Source organism: Lactuca virosa, chromosome 5 (genome assembly GCF_052849685.1).
Source record: "Lactuca virosa cultivar CGN04683 chromosome 5, Lactuca_virosa_CGN04683_v6, whole genome shotgun sequence".
Taxonomy (NCBI): domain Eukaryota; kingdom Viridiplantae; phylum Streptophyta; class Magnoliopsida; order Asterales; family Asteraceae; genus Lactuca; species Lactuca virosa.
Genome location: NC_136430.1, coordinates 253,031,793 through 253,047,110, shown reverse-complemented (window position 1 = coordinate 253,047,110; position 15,318 = coordinate 253,031,793). Strand labels below are relative to the sequence as shown.

The 15,318-nt window shown below is 30.7% G+C and overlaps 1 long non-coding RNA gene across 1 annotated transcript; it reads left to right on the top strand.

The window, feature by feature from the left end:
- The first annotated feature begins 2,028 nt into the window (after window positions 1-2,028).
- On the top strand, window positions 2,029-3,722 carry LOC145112475 (uncharacterized). Its single transcript, XR_013710533.1, has 2 exons — window positions 2,029-2,601; window positions 3,506-3,722. It is a non-coding gene; the product is annotated as an uncharacterized LOC145112475 (long non-coding RNA).
- The last annotated feature ends 11,596 nt before the right edge of the window (window positions 3,723-15,318 follow it).

The window sequence follows — 15,318 nt, the reverse complement described above, 5'->3', positions numbered from 1 at the left end:
CATTAAAATAGAAATGAAAGTACATGATTGATGAGATATCAAAATTAAATCCATATAATGAATATAAAACATTCATTATATGAAAAAAAAAAACTGGATTACTTACAACGGCTTAAATTTAGGAAATTAAATGTGGAAGGGTGTAGAAAGCCTTAAATATAATTAATATTAGAAAAAACATCATAAATGGTCCCTGTGGTTATCTAAAATTTGAAGTTTAGTCCCCGTGGTTTAAAAACCTCATAGATGTCCCTGTGTTTTCAAAACTTTTGATGTTTGGTCCTTTTTGCTAACTCCGTTAGATTTCTACCGTTAAATGAAGGGTATTTCCGTCATTTAACTATCCAGAGACCTTTTATGAGGTTTTCTTTTATTTTATTTTTTTTAAAAAGAAAAAAATAATTAAATTTAATATCCAATGGGTCTCTCTCTCTCTCTCAATTGTACATGTTTCAGGTCACGTTTTGAAGCTCGATCAAACCCAATAAAACCAAAAATAGTTTGTACAAAAGCAGAACATCGAATGTAAATCGATATCTCAAGCCAAAACTAAATTTGAAATCAAGTTTCTCAAATCTAGCTTCAACCTAAGAATGAATCTAGTTTGCAAAAATAGTTCAAACACTAAAAAAATCGATTTTGCTGACATATTCTTCATCTCTGACCTGTGGAATATTTGTTTCATCTCCAAAATCTTGTTCTCCATATATAAACATATTGCATCTATTTTTCATCTCGAAAAAACATGTTCCTTATATCCAAAACTTGTTTCCAATTAAGTTGAAGACCAAGTACACATGACCCCTAACCTTTGAATTTAATTTGATATGAAACAAACCCATTTGAGACACTTAGAGAAAAAGACAAGACGATTGAGGGTCCGGTGTCGTCTCAAGCTTTAATGTCGGTTACAGCGAAGATCTCAGAGCCCGCAACGGAGCCAAGTCCAAGGTAAATTAGATCAAACCACATGAGACACTTTCGCATCTTGTTTTTGCACTATTTCTTGAGCTCAATGATTTGAGTGACATCGGTGGATTGAACGAGACAAAGGAAAATCATCATCTTTGTAGTTCTGAAAGCTTAATTACACACCGGAGCCACCGTCTTGGGTTCTGAAACCCTAAATCGGAGTCACCTAGACATTGAAGATAACAGATCTTAAAGAAGAAGCTACACTAAAATGAAAACCTAAATCAGAATTGAAATATGAGGAGAGTCGTGTGATGTTGAAATCGGCGATGATGACCTACTTGAGGCGGTGGTCGGCATATTGTGGTGGATGGAGAAAAAGAAATTAAGTAGAGAGAGTAGATGGGAAAGGATTTCAACGGGGAAGTAATGGCAAAACGAGAGAGAGAGAGAGAGAGAGAGAGAGAGAGAGAGAGAGAGAGAGAGAGACCCATTGGATATTAAATTTAATTATTTTTTTCTTTTTAAAATAAATAAAATAAAAGAAAACCTCATAAAAGGTCCCTGGATAGTTAAATGACGGAAATACCCTTCATTTAACGGTAGAAAGCTAACGGAGTTAGCAAAAAGGACCAAACATTAAAAATTTTGAAAACACAGGGACCATCTATGAGGTTTTTAAACCACGGGGACTAAACTTCAAATTTTCGGTAACCACAAGGACCATTTATGATGTTTTTTCTTAATATTATTATGTAAAATTATAATTAAATTGCTGAATTTACAAAATATATCATATAATGATATATGGAAAGTAAATAAATCATAATTATCACAAAATGTCATATAACCAATTGAATGAAAATATAACATTTGACCAAAATTTTATTTATTTATTTATTAGAAAATAACGTGTGAAAAGTAAATGATTCAAAATTATAGAAAATGAATTTAACAAAACAATTATTTATCTATTATTTATTAGAGAGGATAAACCTTTCTCTAATTAAGGTTTTTGTGTCCGAGATGTCATGGGTAATGGGTTAATTATCTTTGTTAATCGACCCGGTCCGGCCCATCACATGCGCTCTTAAACAACGTAACCTAAGTCCTTGGATGCATTTCCCTCTTCTATCAACTTGCTTTCGTCTCTGTGTAAGGTGACAATGGATGGAGAGGGAAAATTAACAAGAGAGAAAACAAGGAAAACTAACTCTCTGCAAACTAACGAATCGGACATTCATTCAATTGATTCCGAGCACAAAGACGCGGATCTTAAGGAACTAACCGAGGGTTCACCTGCAAAACCCGAAGAAGATTTGATTCGAGTAGCTCGAGGCGACTCGTGGCGGCATAAATCCTCATGGACCCAACTGATTAGCTCATCGAGCCAAAGTTCTTTTAGTATTTCAGAGATTGTCCCCGATTTAAGTTTCCAAACCCTTGAACCGCAGGCCGGTGCACCGATTAAGGATCCGACCCGAACTGGAGTCGTTGCGAAGGCAACTGGGAGGAAAGAAATTAGTTCACAACGAAAGAGAAGTTTGATTATTGGGAACTTAGAATCCGAAGAAACATGCCCGTTCATGAGGACTGAAGCTTCCATGAAAGAGTGGAAGAAGGCGAAAGCATCTCTAAGTAGTTCGCTCAACAAAAAGAAAAGATCATTGACCAATTCCCATTACTGAGGTATCAATATCACATTTTTAATTCTTGTGATTTACCTCGTTTGTTCTGAAATACTGTGATTTATCATTTATGTGTTGTTTGATCTTATTTGGTATATGAGATACAGTTTCGTTTGGTTAATTCACTAGGGTTATATTGAAAGCATTGCAAATAGACCATGATGTGTGTTCTTTTGTGAAAAACTCCAAATTCATTGCAACCACGGGTGTTGAATTTAATCTTACGTTGGGTTGATTTGTGTTATGTATTTTTATTGATTTGTTTTTTTGAACGGTTTTTTTATTTGTTTATTGTATTATCTTACATATGTCTTTCTATAATAAAATTGTATTTTGAAATTTTTTTGTAAAAATCTACTAATGTCATTCTAATGAAAAATTGGGAGATTACATTTTCCAAATAGACATGTGGATTTGGGAAATTAGTAATCATCAGATTGTAAAAGATTGTAAGGGAGTAGTGTTGCTCATGCCGAACTTTAATTTTTTTTTTTTTTTTTTGGAAAAGTAGATTCGAAAATCAATATCCAGTTCGAAATTTCAAACTACTTTTCATAAAATAAAAAAAAATTGAGAATTAATTGGTTTTTGTCAAAAAAAAGAGAAAAAACTAGAGCTATAGCTGCCGGTTGATTAGGTTGACCGATGTAAAAGCAATAGAGTGATTTTTTTTATAACATTAAAATATATAATTACAATAAATAGTTTATATTGACCTTCAGTTTTTTTGTTTAGAAGAAGATTCTTTTAAAAATGTTTTTTGTTTATGTGATAAATGTTAACTTTATTGTGCGAATGCAATATTAATTTTCGCGATTGTTTTGTTTAAAGGTTTTTTTTCTTACATCTTGATGAGTTTGGTTACAAGAGGTGATTTAAGGTTTATTTTGTTTAATTTTGTGTAGTTGGATACGTTCATACCAAATGGTTAAGATGGTTGAGCTTAGAGGACATACAACTCGAGTTCTTTTCATGGCACATGTATAGTGGTGTATGCATTTTGTTGTAAAGTCAAAATGGTTAATTTCATAAGTTTGTTTCTTTTTCTTATTCTTATTCAGGACATTGTACTTTGATAAATCCATCCATTTATAACTTATAGTTTCAATTTTTCCTTTATTATACCATTGTACTTTAATTTTTTTTTCTCATCGGGACATTGTACTTTGAAAATCCATCCAATTATAACATTCTACAATCATTTTATCAAACACATACATTCTATCCAACACAAAATAAAATAGAAGAGTAATATGATCATTTTTATTATTCAACACAGTCAGTGAGATGTATATAATCAAATAACATGGTCCAGTTAAGAGGCAGACTTAGTCTGAACTTCTAACCCAGATCTGACTTAATTAGCAATTATCAAACAACTACTTAGGCCCCGTTTGATATGCGTCTGACCGAGTCAAATCAGATGTTTTTGGCTGACTCGGTCAGCAAAAGGTGTTTGATAATCCAATTTTGGTCATCTGACTCGGTAAGAAACGTCTGACCGAGAAAGCAGTTGGAAGAAGGCTGACTGAAAAAGAAAGCAAGGCTTACCAATAATACCCTTGCCCTTGGATAAAAATGAAGGTTACAGGAATTGAACTCAGGTATCCCATATACAAACAAAAGCATTTACCAGCAAGCTAAAGAGTTTTTTGTGTTTCAATATCTAAAATAGTATATTTAATGTCTATTGTGCTGGAAGTTTTATTATTATTATTATTATTATTGTTATTACTATTATTACTATTATTATTATTATTATTATAAAAAGTACCAGGGTAAAATGGTCATTTTGCATCAGTCAGCACATTCAGTCACATATAAAATCAAACAGCATGATTTCTTACACAGTCAGAATTTATTACTCAGACAGACCTTTCTCAATCAGCACTTTCTCAGTCAGCAACTATCAAACGGCCCCTTAGTGTCTATCGAAAAGAATAATAAACAATTATCAAGCAATCCTTTAGTGTCTAATGAAAAGAATGTCTACAAACTGACCTGTCATGAAGCATATTTTGCCAAAGTTTTAAGATAAATAATCCAAAATAACAACAATTTTGGCAACCAAGATATGTAAACAAAATTTTCTGCCAGACATAAAATATTAAAATAAATATCTTAAAAGGAATTCTATAAATATTGAAAATTAGGTTTGATTTTTTTTTCTTACATCTGGAAGTTCAATCAATCATTCAACTTAGGATTATAAGCTTAATCCGGCATAACTCGGTCATCTAGCACTCGAACCAAGTCAAATAACAAACCATTCCAACTAAAAAAACTTTTTTTCTTCTCATTTACATGAAAAAAAGTAGAAAAAACTTGCTTGGAATAAGGTGCTATGAAACTATATTTTTATAGTACAATACGATAAAGTAGGATGATGGACAAAAAAATCTCTCAAAATTAACTAAAATGCAAATCTTAAGATCATCAAAAATATCCCATAAATTGAAAGCACACAAAGAAACTCAAAATGTAAAGTATATAAACGGAAAAAATGAGGTTTTAATTACAAAACCGACAAGGAAAAATTCATCAACCAACTACATTTTATTATATCAAATCTTATTTCTATAAGAAACCTATATATATATATATATATATATATATATATATATATATATATATATATATATATATATATATATATATATATATATATATATATATATATATATAGGTTTCTTATATATGATAAAAAGTGAATATATCCTTAAGGGTATATAAGCTTAGGTATCCAAACCACCATAATACGTCGTTTTATTTGATATATTCATTATATTTTTCTTAAACTTCAATCTCTAACTTGATTTATTTTCAAGATTTTCAAAATTTCACTATTATCTTTCTCTTGCATCACATCTTTTTGCCAAACACCTACTAGGCTATATATATTATAGTTGAAAATGAAAATTATGTAAAAGGAAGATAAATGTGAAATTTATAAAAATCTTGGAAGTAAATCATGTTAGAAGTTTAATTATAAGAATATTGGACTATTACAATGTATATATATATATGATACAAAACGACGTAGTATGGTGAATTTGGGTACCTAAGCTTTTATACCCTTAATGGTATATATATATATATATATATATATATATATATATATATATATATATATATATATATATATATATATATAGGTTTAGGTTCTATGGAAAACAAAAAACCCTAAAAATGCATAAAAAAAATACTTAGAGACCATAAAAAATTTTTTATGAAAAAATCTCATGTTTTTAAATAAATTCGTTGATTTTTTTTTAATTTTTAAATTTTTTTTTTATTTTTGATTTTTTTTTTCAGCGAATTTATTAAAAAACCTGCGATTTTTTTATAAAAAAATTAAAAAAAAAGTTTTGTAATCTCTAAGTATTTTTTTTATGCATTTTTATGATTTTTAGGGTTTTTTTGTTTTCCAAATAACTCTTCCATATATATATATATATATATATATATATATATATATATATATATATATATATATATATATAAAATCTCTAATCTAATAAAAGAATCCTTAATTGCCATGTGTCCATTCTACATCCATTTTTTCGAAAAAGTCAAATTACTCTTATACCCCGGCTTCTTTTCGATATTTCCGTTTGATCCGTATTTTTGTAACCGATCTGCCATTTTAATATAATTTTATTGCATACCTTGTTGAACTAATTACCATAAACGTTCTTCAATTTCGGCCTAAAATACATCTAATCATTAAATACGAATCCCTACAAAAAAGAAACTGATAAGCTCTGAAATTCCTATAACCTTGAAATCTTATCTCCGAAACTATTAATTTCAAATTCCAAATAATCTGGCGGTTAATATTAGCATATACAATTTCAACCATGATATTTTCTATTTTAAATTAGATTTGAATTGATTATCTTGCACATTATCATTTATATTTATGGCTAAATATTTCAGTTCTTTATAGTAATCGATTACAAAGACTTTCTGTCACAAATCCTCCGTAGAAGACATAAGCAAAAAAAGATCAGCGTTCTCATCATTCGGTTTTGTCGAATCCTTTTAATATGTGTAGGATGCTTTTTTCAAAATTATATGTTTTTACTAATGTATATGTTTATTGGTCGAATCGTTATACTCTAGATGTCTGATTATGTTTTTGATTTTATATGTTTTTTTTTGCTAATCTATATGTTTCTTGGTTGAATGTTTCACTTCTTAAGTTACTATATTCATCTTAACATCGTTGTTTTTCATGTTTCATTAATCAAATTTATTGAACATTCTAAATACATTGTTATGTATCCGTTTTTATGTTTACAACTTAACCAAAAATGGTAAAGTTCTGGGATGAAGATGGGGAATAATGTTTTTTTTATTCTGAGATGAACAAGTTTATAAAAACCAATAATGCTTTTTTTTCTTCCATTTAAATCATCATGTTCTGTGATTTACCTCATAGTTGTGAAGTATTGTAAGAACAATTGTTTCTATATTTTTAACGAGGGGCAAAAAGAGGAAAAAATAAGATTACTCCAAACATGTTTTCATTTAACTTTTCCACCCAGAATCTACATGTTATTTTTTTCATTATTGTCCTCTCATTTGTTTGCTTTTAACATTTTCAACTTTTTTTTTAAAGATAAGTTTATTATATAAACCAATAATGTTTTTATTATTTCTTCCATTTAAAGCATCATGTTTTGTGATTTACCTCATTGATGTGAAGTTGTATACAATCGGAATTTTGAGCTTTATGGCCATAGCAAGTTAAATAACTCTTATCCTTGCTGTAAAAATAAAGATTTTATCATTCCTGTTTAAACTACATTTTTGTGATATGCTATTTCAGCAAAACACAGTGACATATTATGTATTTTGTTTAACATATATCCATAAATTTTTCAATGAAATTACTTTTATTTGATAAATAGGAATGCTATTTATCTGTTTTTATGTTTTCAACTTTACCAAAAATGGTAAAGTTCTGAGATGAAGATGGGGAATAAGAACAATTGTTTCTATCTTTTTAACAAGGGGCAAAACAGGAAATAAGAAGATATCTCCAAATATGTTTTCATTGTAGGATGCTATTTTCGGTAAAAAACTGATTTGATAACTTGTACGTAGTATATATTTATGCATATCTGATTTTTTTACTTTCCGGAAATGTATTAAACGTTGAGCCACCGTGTCAAACTGAAAATCATAGACAAAATGCACAACACATGATGTAGCATATTATGGTCCTGTTGTGTAATGTAATGACAATTCCTGCAACTGTTACTTATAAGGACGATTCCTGCAAATGGTAGCATCCTACTTTCATTATATGTTGTTGTATTTTTTAAAATGAAATCATTGACAGGAAGTAAAAGTTGGGTGTTTAATAAATATATTATGTTTAATATATTATGTGAAAATATATTAAACTGTTACAAATCTTAAAATCTTAGTTAGCCCATATCCCACTTATTTGAAAGAGCTTTTCATGCCTTCAACTACTTCAAATATCAAAATCATAGCAACCGTATCAAATGCTTATACATTTCTAAGAAATAAAATATTTCACTTCTATTTGTATCCATCTTGTAAAAAACATTTGTGGTGAATTTTGTACTATCAACACTTTTGGGTTATATTCTTCATTTACTGAATATGTTTTTTTGAGGGTAATGGTTTAATTCACTTACTTCATTTTTTAAAACATTTAACTGTAACTCAAATAATAACCTTATATTATGTACAAAACTGTAATATATTCCAATACTGCCTCTTAAGAGTCAATTTGTTCACAATTGTTATTTTTATCAGGGACAATTCATGCAATGTAGAAATATATAATTGTTTTATTTTTTTTTTATCAAAATTAGGGGATATTATATATTTACTTATTTAAAAATATAAATTTGTCTAACAATCAAATTATAAATTTTAAGCAACTTCACCTAGCAATGCATCCGTTGCCTCATTATATTAAATGTCTTTGCATAGATAATATATATCGGATATATATATATATATATATATATATATATATATATATATATATATATATATATATATATATATTAATTTTAAATGATCAATACAAAAGTTTTAAAACAAATTTAAATCTTATTAATTTAATACAATTTTAAAAATATTTATACGTGGTTCCCACGGGTTTTAAACTAGTCCCCTATAAGAAAAGACTCTCCTTATTGCAACGTGGCTTCTTATCAGTAAATTTTTTTCAAAGTTAAATGACTAATATGCCCTTGAACTTTTAAAACCTCCAAATTCTATCTACTCATCTGTTTATTCCCCGAATAACGTCTCCCCTAATCACGCCTCCATCGGATCCAAATTCGTCTTCTTGATTTTGGAAACCAGATGCCTATAAAAATTTAAAATAAACTTTCTATTCCTCCATTAAATTTTCTCCCGAAATCAAAGATAACGTACAATATGAATGCTGCCAAGATTTTAAACCATTTCAAGATTTCACCGTTTCATATGCAACAATCGGACACAACTACGTAAGATTAATCAGACTCGCCCTCTTTCTCTTTCTCTACTACAAAATCGTGTTTTTTACTCTTTTTAGTTATTGCTTTTCCTTCAGTGATGTCCCCTTTCTTCCTCTCCATGTTGCGGTAAGCTTTAGGGTTGATTTGAATTCAGTTCTGTATTTCTTTTTTTTTCTTCTTCAATGATTCAGGTTTTTTTTATCATCCCTGACACCACCGCTCATCAACCGTTGGATGGTTTAACCGTCGGTTTTGGTTTTGGGTGTTCGAAAGATTAATTTTCTTTTTTCGTTTATGATTATTGCAGATTTATCTACTGTTTATGGGCCTAAGGAAGATAGTCAAGGACATGGGCTCAGGAAGAAAGTGAAGGGCATGGATTTAAAAGAGTCTAAGCCTATATTAAGGTATTTTCAGTTACCAGTGTTACCTCCAATGAATGCATACAAATATGTACTTGATTGTGTATAATGTTATTTTGTATCTAAAATGTAGACAAATACTATGTTTCTTTTTTGTTGTTGAAATCTATAATTTTTATGTTTGCTATATTCATGTCAGCATCTCCAGTCTGCTCCAAATTCCACCGCCTAAGTAGCCATCACTAGCTCCGGCAGAGCAAGGGCCAGGGAAGGCTAACCCAGTAAGTTAATAGTTAAGTCTCTTTTGGATTTTTAGAAGATGGGTATATGTATAGAAAATGATTTATTGATTAGGATGAATGGCGATGAATGGCATTTTCGTCTTTCTGTCAAGATGAGAAGAAATGGTGTAAGGGTTGGTAATTAGGTTTATTTGGTTATTTATATTAGTAATTATCTAATATATTTTTGTCACACCCCCGAACCAGATGGCGGAAACGTCCGGGGGCTTGGTGTGACTTTCAACATTGTAGTATCATTACAGAGTATATAATTGAAACATAACATCATCATCATCATCACACATGTAATATAACAACATTCATTGTTTACATCGAGTATTGTATTTGAATATTACATGCCAAAATAGTCAGATTATGATTAAAAAAATATAACACAATATCCATTAGTTTGTTTCGTTCATCCTGCTTCAACGATTTCCTGAGAATACAAGTTAATTTAAAAAGGTCAACATAAAAATGTTGGTGAGTTCATAAGCATGTTTATGAAAATGATTTGTATAACTTTGAAACCACCAGAAAATCCTATATTTTCTGCAAACTGTTTAGTATGTTTGTGTCAGATCTTGATTTAATGCATGTATGTTATTGTTTATTTGACTAAAAGGGTAAAGAGAATGTAGAGAGAATGTAAAGAGCATGTAAAGAGAATGTTCCCAGACAACCTGATGTTGTCTGTAAAAGAGAAAGCTGCCATACCAAACCCCGAGGTTGAGTACCAGTACGAGTATGTTTCCGAGTAATCCAAAAGAAAAGAGAATGGTCTTTCGTAAACTTCATAACGTTAATTCCTCTAAGTGAGCCGTCATAACCATACTAAATAATGACAATTTCGCCTGTCTTGGCGTTGTTGGACGCCGGTTTTGATTATAAGGTTTTCGTCACCCTAGACTGAGTTAGTCTAATTGTAGCGAACAGCTCAGGTGTGGGGTGTCATCCCCGTATAGATCTATACACAAATCCCCGCTCTCCCTCCAAGAGATTCTGGTTATAACTACATGCTACGATCGAACACTTAATAGGTGTCAACCGATAAAACTCACTAGATACTTAATCGAATTTACGCGAAGAAAGGTATAATCTCATTCCAGACCCAATGAACCATGTAAGTGAACCACTAAGACATCACTAAACATGTAAATCATTTCAAAGCCTAATTAGAATGAGATTATATAACATGGGCCCAAAATATATATGAAAGAACAACTAAGGCCCATTTCACATTTAAGGTATTTACAGGCCCAAATAGCACACAAATAGTATCCAAGGTTCGTCGCACATGTTAATGGGTCAATGAGGCCCAATAAACATATAAATAGTATACAGGACCTATCACACATATAAATGGGCCACTAAGGCCCAATAGCCTAGAAAATGATCAAATTAATATGTTTGTTAGTTTATCGTTGGTTTTGGTTCAAGTATTCAGTAAAATAGCATAAAAACCCACTTTTTGTAAAAATGATGTTCTTGGCCCAATAAGCCAAAAATTTACAATTAAGGCCCAATTTTTGTAAGAATAACACTTTAGTCTCCATTTTGTTCAAAACTTGTGTTGATGACTAGTTTGTGGTAAAAATAACATTTTAAACCCATTTTTGTCAAAAATATCATTTTTGGCTTGATTTTTGTGAAAATACACATTTTTCTGGTTTTGGGCTTTTCCGACCTAGTTGTTGGAAAATTTGTAGAAAAATCATCGTAAGTCGAAATTTGGATCCTTAAATTCTGGAAGTTTGGAAATTTTGTCTACTTTGTTCAAAATTTTTCTCATAATTTTTAATGGCTTCTAACAAGTGTGAAATTGCTCACCTTCACAGGTTGGTCCGAAATTATTTCAAATCTGATAGACAGTTTTGTAAAATTCGCCAAAAATTGTAGAAACATCGTATGAAAACTTGAGAGTAGTCATTTTAAAGGTAGAAACCTGAAATTTTTGCATGTAAAACAGTTTTGAAAAATATTATCATTTAGGTGGTCAAAACAGTTCGAGATTGGACCAAAACTTTCCTGTGAAAGGCTGATTTTTTAGTTTAGTTTATAGATCTTGGAACACAACACTCATTTTTACTATTTTAAGCGTATAAATCCAAGATCTACTAGTTTACATGTATTATATGTGATAACACATACTTTTCTCAGGGTTTTCATGTAGATCCAAGTGATAAACTTAGTATTCTTAACATACTTTTAGATTTATGAAGTAAATAACACATAACCACCAAATAAATCATGAAAAACACACATATTCATGCATACATACATAGATCTACGCAACACAACTTGTATTCTCCCCCAAAACAAAGTAAAAACCGAAAACAAGGGGGTATGAACTCACCTTGGGGTGATGGATCGGTTTTGATGAAGAAGTGGAAGAAGATTTTTGATCCTAGCAAGCTTTCTTGAGTAGATCTTGAACTTCGATGGTTCTAAGAACATGATCCACAAATATATAGATGTAAGAGGAGATTTTTGAAGAGATCAAGAATTTAAATCATAGATATAAATAAAAACTTACCAAAGTTGATGATCTTTGATGAAAGGTTCTTGAAGAACACCCACACTCACACGAAATTTGAAGAAGGAAAGGAAAGGATTTTTCTTGAAGTTTCCTAGAGAGTTAAGGGAGGAATGTGTTTCAAATTGAAGTGAAGGTGATGGTGGTCTTGTGATTCTCAGCTATAAGTAAAGAAGAAGAAGAAAAGAGGATCAAGTGGTTATTGTATGAAGGTTTATTCCTAGATATATGTGGGTTATTACTTAGAAATATATGAAATAATAATTAGGTGTCAACACCCTAATTATCCTCTTGTTATTTATTTATTTATTATTTTTTTTATTTAAACCGAGATTGAGGTGAGGAGAGGGGATAAGAGTTATGTTGGGCCACAATCTGAATACTCTTGAAAATACAAGGCCTAATTATGGAAGTTTTCGGCCCATTGGGCTCTCATTGGTGCTCACGGCCCAATAGAAGCCTAATAATGTAGTTTACGGCCCATTAGGGCTAATAAAACTAGTTATGGCCCATCATTGCCCATTAGGGTTAATTAATTCATTTATGGCCCATCATGGTCCATTGGAGGTAGAATGAATCATTCTAGGCCCAAATAGCCCAAAATGTTATAGATTTGATGAATTGATGATTTATTGGTCCCTTAGGCCCAATAAGAGAATCCTAGTCCATAATGAATTTGACTCGGGATTTCTAGGGTTTCCAACCCTTATTTGAACATATGAGATATATCTGAACGAGAATAGAGTATAGTATTCACTTAGAGCACAAGCTATTACACTAGGTGAATGTTTACATGAGAGTAGAATTTCTTAGCAAAAATGCTAGTTGTGACAATTTTAGAGATAGGTTTGAAGATTTTGAAAAGGGGAATTATTGGTATAAAAAATTGTGAAAAGGTTCGTATTTTTCTGGAGCTATTTCATGGTTTATTGATGATATTGAGGTGTGTAGAAGCAATTTAATTAAAGGGTAATTTGGTAATAATTGGTGGAATATAATATCAAACTCTTTGGTTAATTAGATAATCATACAATACATGCATAAGTATTTTGGATATGTAGGTGTGTAAGTGAGCACATATTATTGAAGATTGAAGCTAGATGTCACATATTATTGAAGATTGAAGTTAGATGTAAGCCTAATCGAAGATATGTTTCTATTTTTTTAATTTAATTTTTAAATAAAATAGTTATTAAATTTTGTGATTCATTTGGTATGAACATGATTAGACTAAAATTCAAACCATAGACCAAATTCATTTGAGAGCCCATTAAAATTTTTGCTGACAAAAAAAAAGTAACTTACTAGAAGTTGTCAACAATTTTACTAGAGATAAATAATATTCCTAGCGTGTAGTGTTTATTTAAAAAAAACTATTTATTTCGTTATTTTTATTATTTATTGTATTTTGTTATATAAATATTAATTTTAAATTTTAAATAATCAATATAAAAGTCTAAACAAAAATTATGTCTTATTAATTTAATAAAATTTTATAAATATTTTACCCGTGATTTCCTCGGGTTGTAACCTATATATATATATATATATATATATATATATATATATATATATATATATATATATATTAACAGTTATTATTGATATTATTTATGGATGCAACTCTCATTTCATACATAAAAGATTTATACGACAATTATAATAAATTAAACAAATATTTCTCCACATTTATTAAGTGCTCGAAAGTTTTTTTTGTGTGTTACAGTAAGATATTTTTTATTCAATATTATATATTATATATTCCTATAAAGAATGACAATGACAGTACCATACATAAAAATATGACTTTATGTGAGTAACACGTAAATGATAAAAAAAAAAGATTGTGTAAAGTGATAAAGTTTTTATTGCATTAAGAAAATATATTTGAAAAATCTGCCATAGCATTGATACGCTAATAAATATATATTAGTTGTTTTCATTTTTAAACCAAACAAATCTAGACTAGCAAATACACAATATGCACGTACTTAATCGAACACTATTATAGTAGGTATCGAATACAAGGAATATGAATAATTAAAAATTAAAATATCTACTAAAGTTAACTAACAAAGCAAATGAGGGGGGGTGGGGGGGTTGGTTTTGCAAGTTCAGAAAGTTAAGAGCAATTAACAAAAGCAAATTAAACTTAAGGAAAAGTATAAATCGGTTTCTAAGACAAGATTTTAAGAAGACTTTCATTTAGATTCAATTCACCTATTCTTTATGGTTGATTTTATGGAAAGTGCAATATAGGGATGAGCAATGGAACCGACCCGGCTGGAACCGGTCCGAACCGGAACCGGCCCGGGAACTGAACTTGGTGGAAAATAGGAACCAAATCGGACCGCCGGTTCTACCGGTTTCCGGTTCTTACCGTGTCTTCAATGTTGGAATCGGTCATCGAGAAATAGCAACATACGGTTTCGGTTTTTGCCGGTTCTACCGGTTTTTTCCAGTTCTATCGGTTCCTACCGATTCCCAATTCCAAAAATCCACAAGAATATCGTCCCGGTCCAGGCCCGAGTCGACCCGACCGGTTCCATCGGGTTCCGGTTCCGGTACCGTCCGGTTCCCCCGTCCATATGCTCATCCCTAGTGCAATGGATTTATGTTTTGTTGCTTACCAATTCCTAATATGACTAGAATTATGTTCAAAGTTCTAATCCTTTGATTTAGTGAGATTATTTATTCAGTGATCAAGTGAATTAACAATTAAACAAACCAGTTTTGAATTCGAATTATGCAAAACTTGAAACTATAACATCCGGATTCCCAGGTACATTATTTATCCTTTATTTTGGAGATTTTGGGAGGGACTCGGCGAGTTGGTGCTTAGACTCGCCGAGTAGAGTCGCGAATTCCATCCGGGTTAATGACCATACTCGGCGAGTCGACTAGTGGACTCGGCGAGTCCGCGCTGTTTAATGAAACCCTAATCCCCGGGGTTTGAGACCTATTTAAAGGGGCTTATAGCCACCAAGTGCGGCTACCAGACCCTTGAGTGAAACCCTAAGCGATCTAAAGCAATTGTGAGGAAGG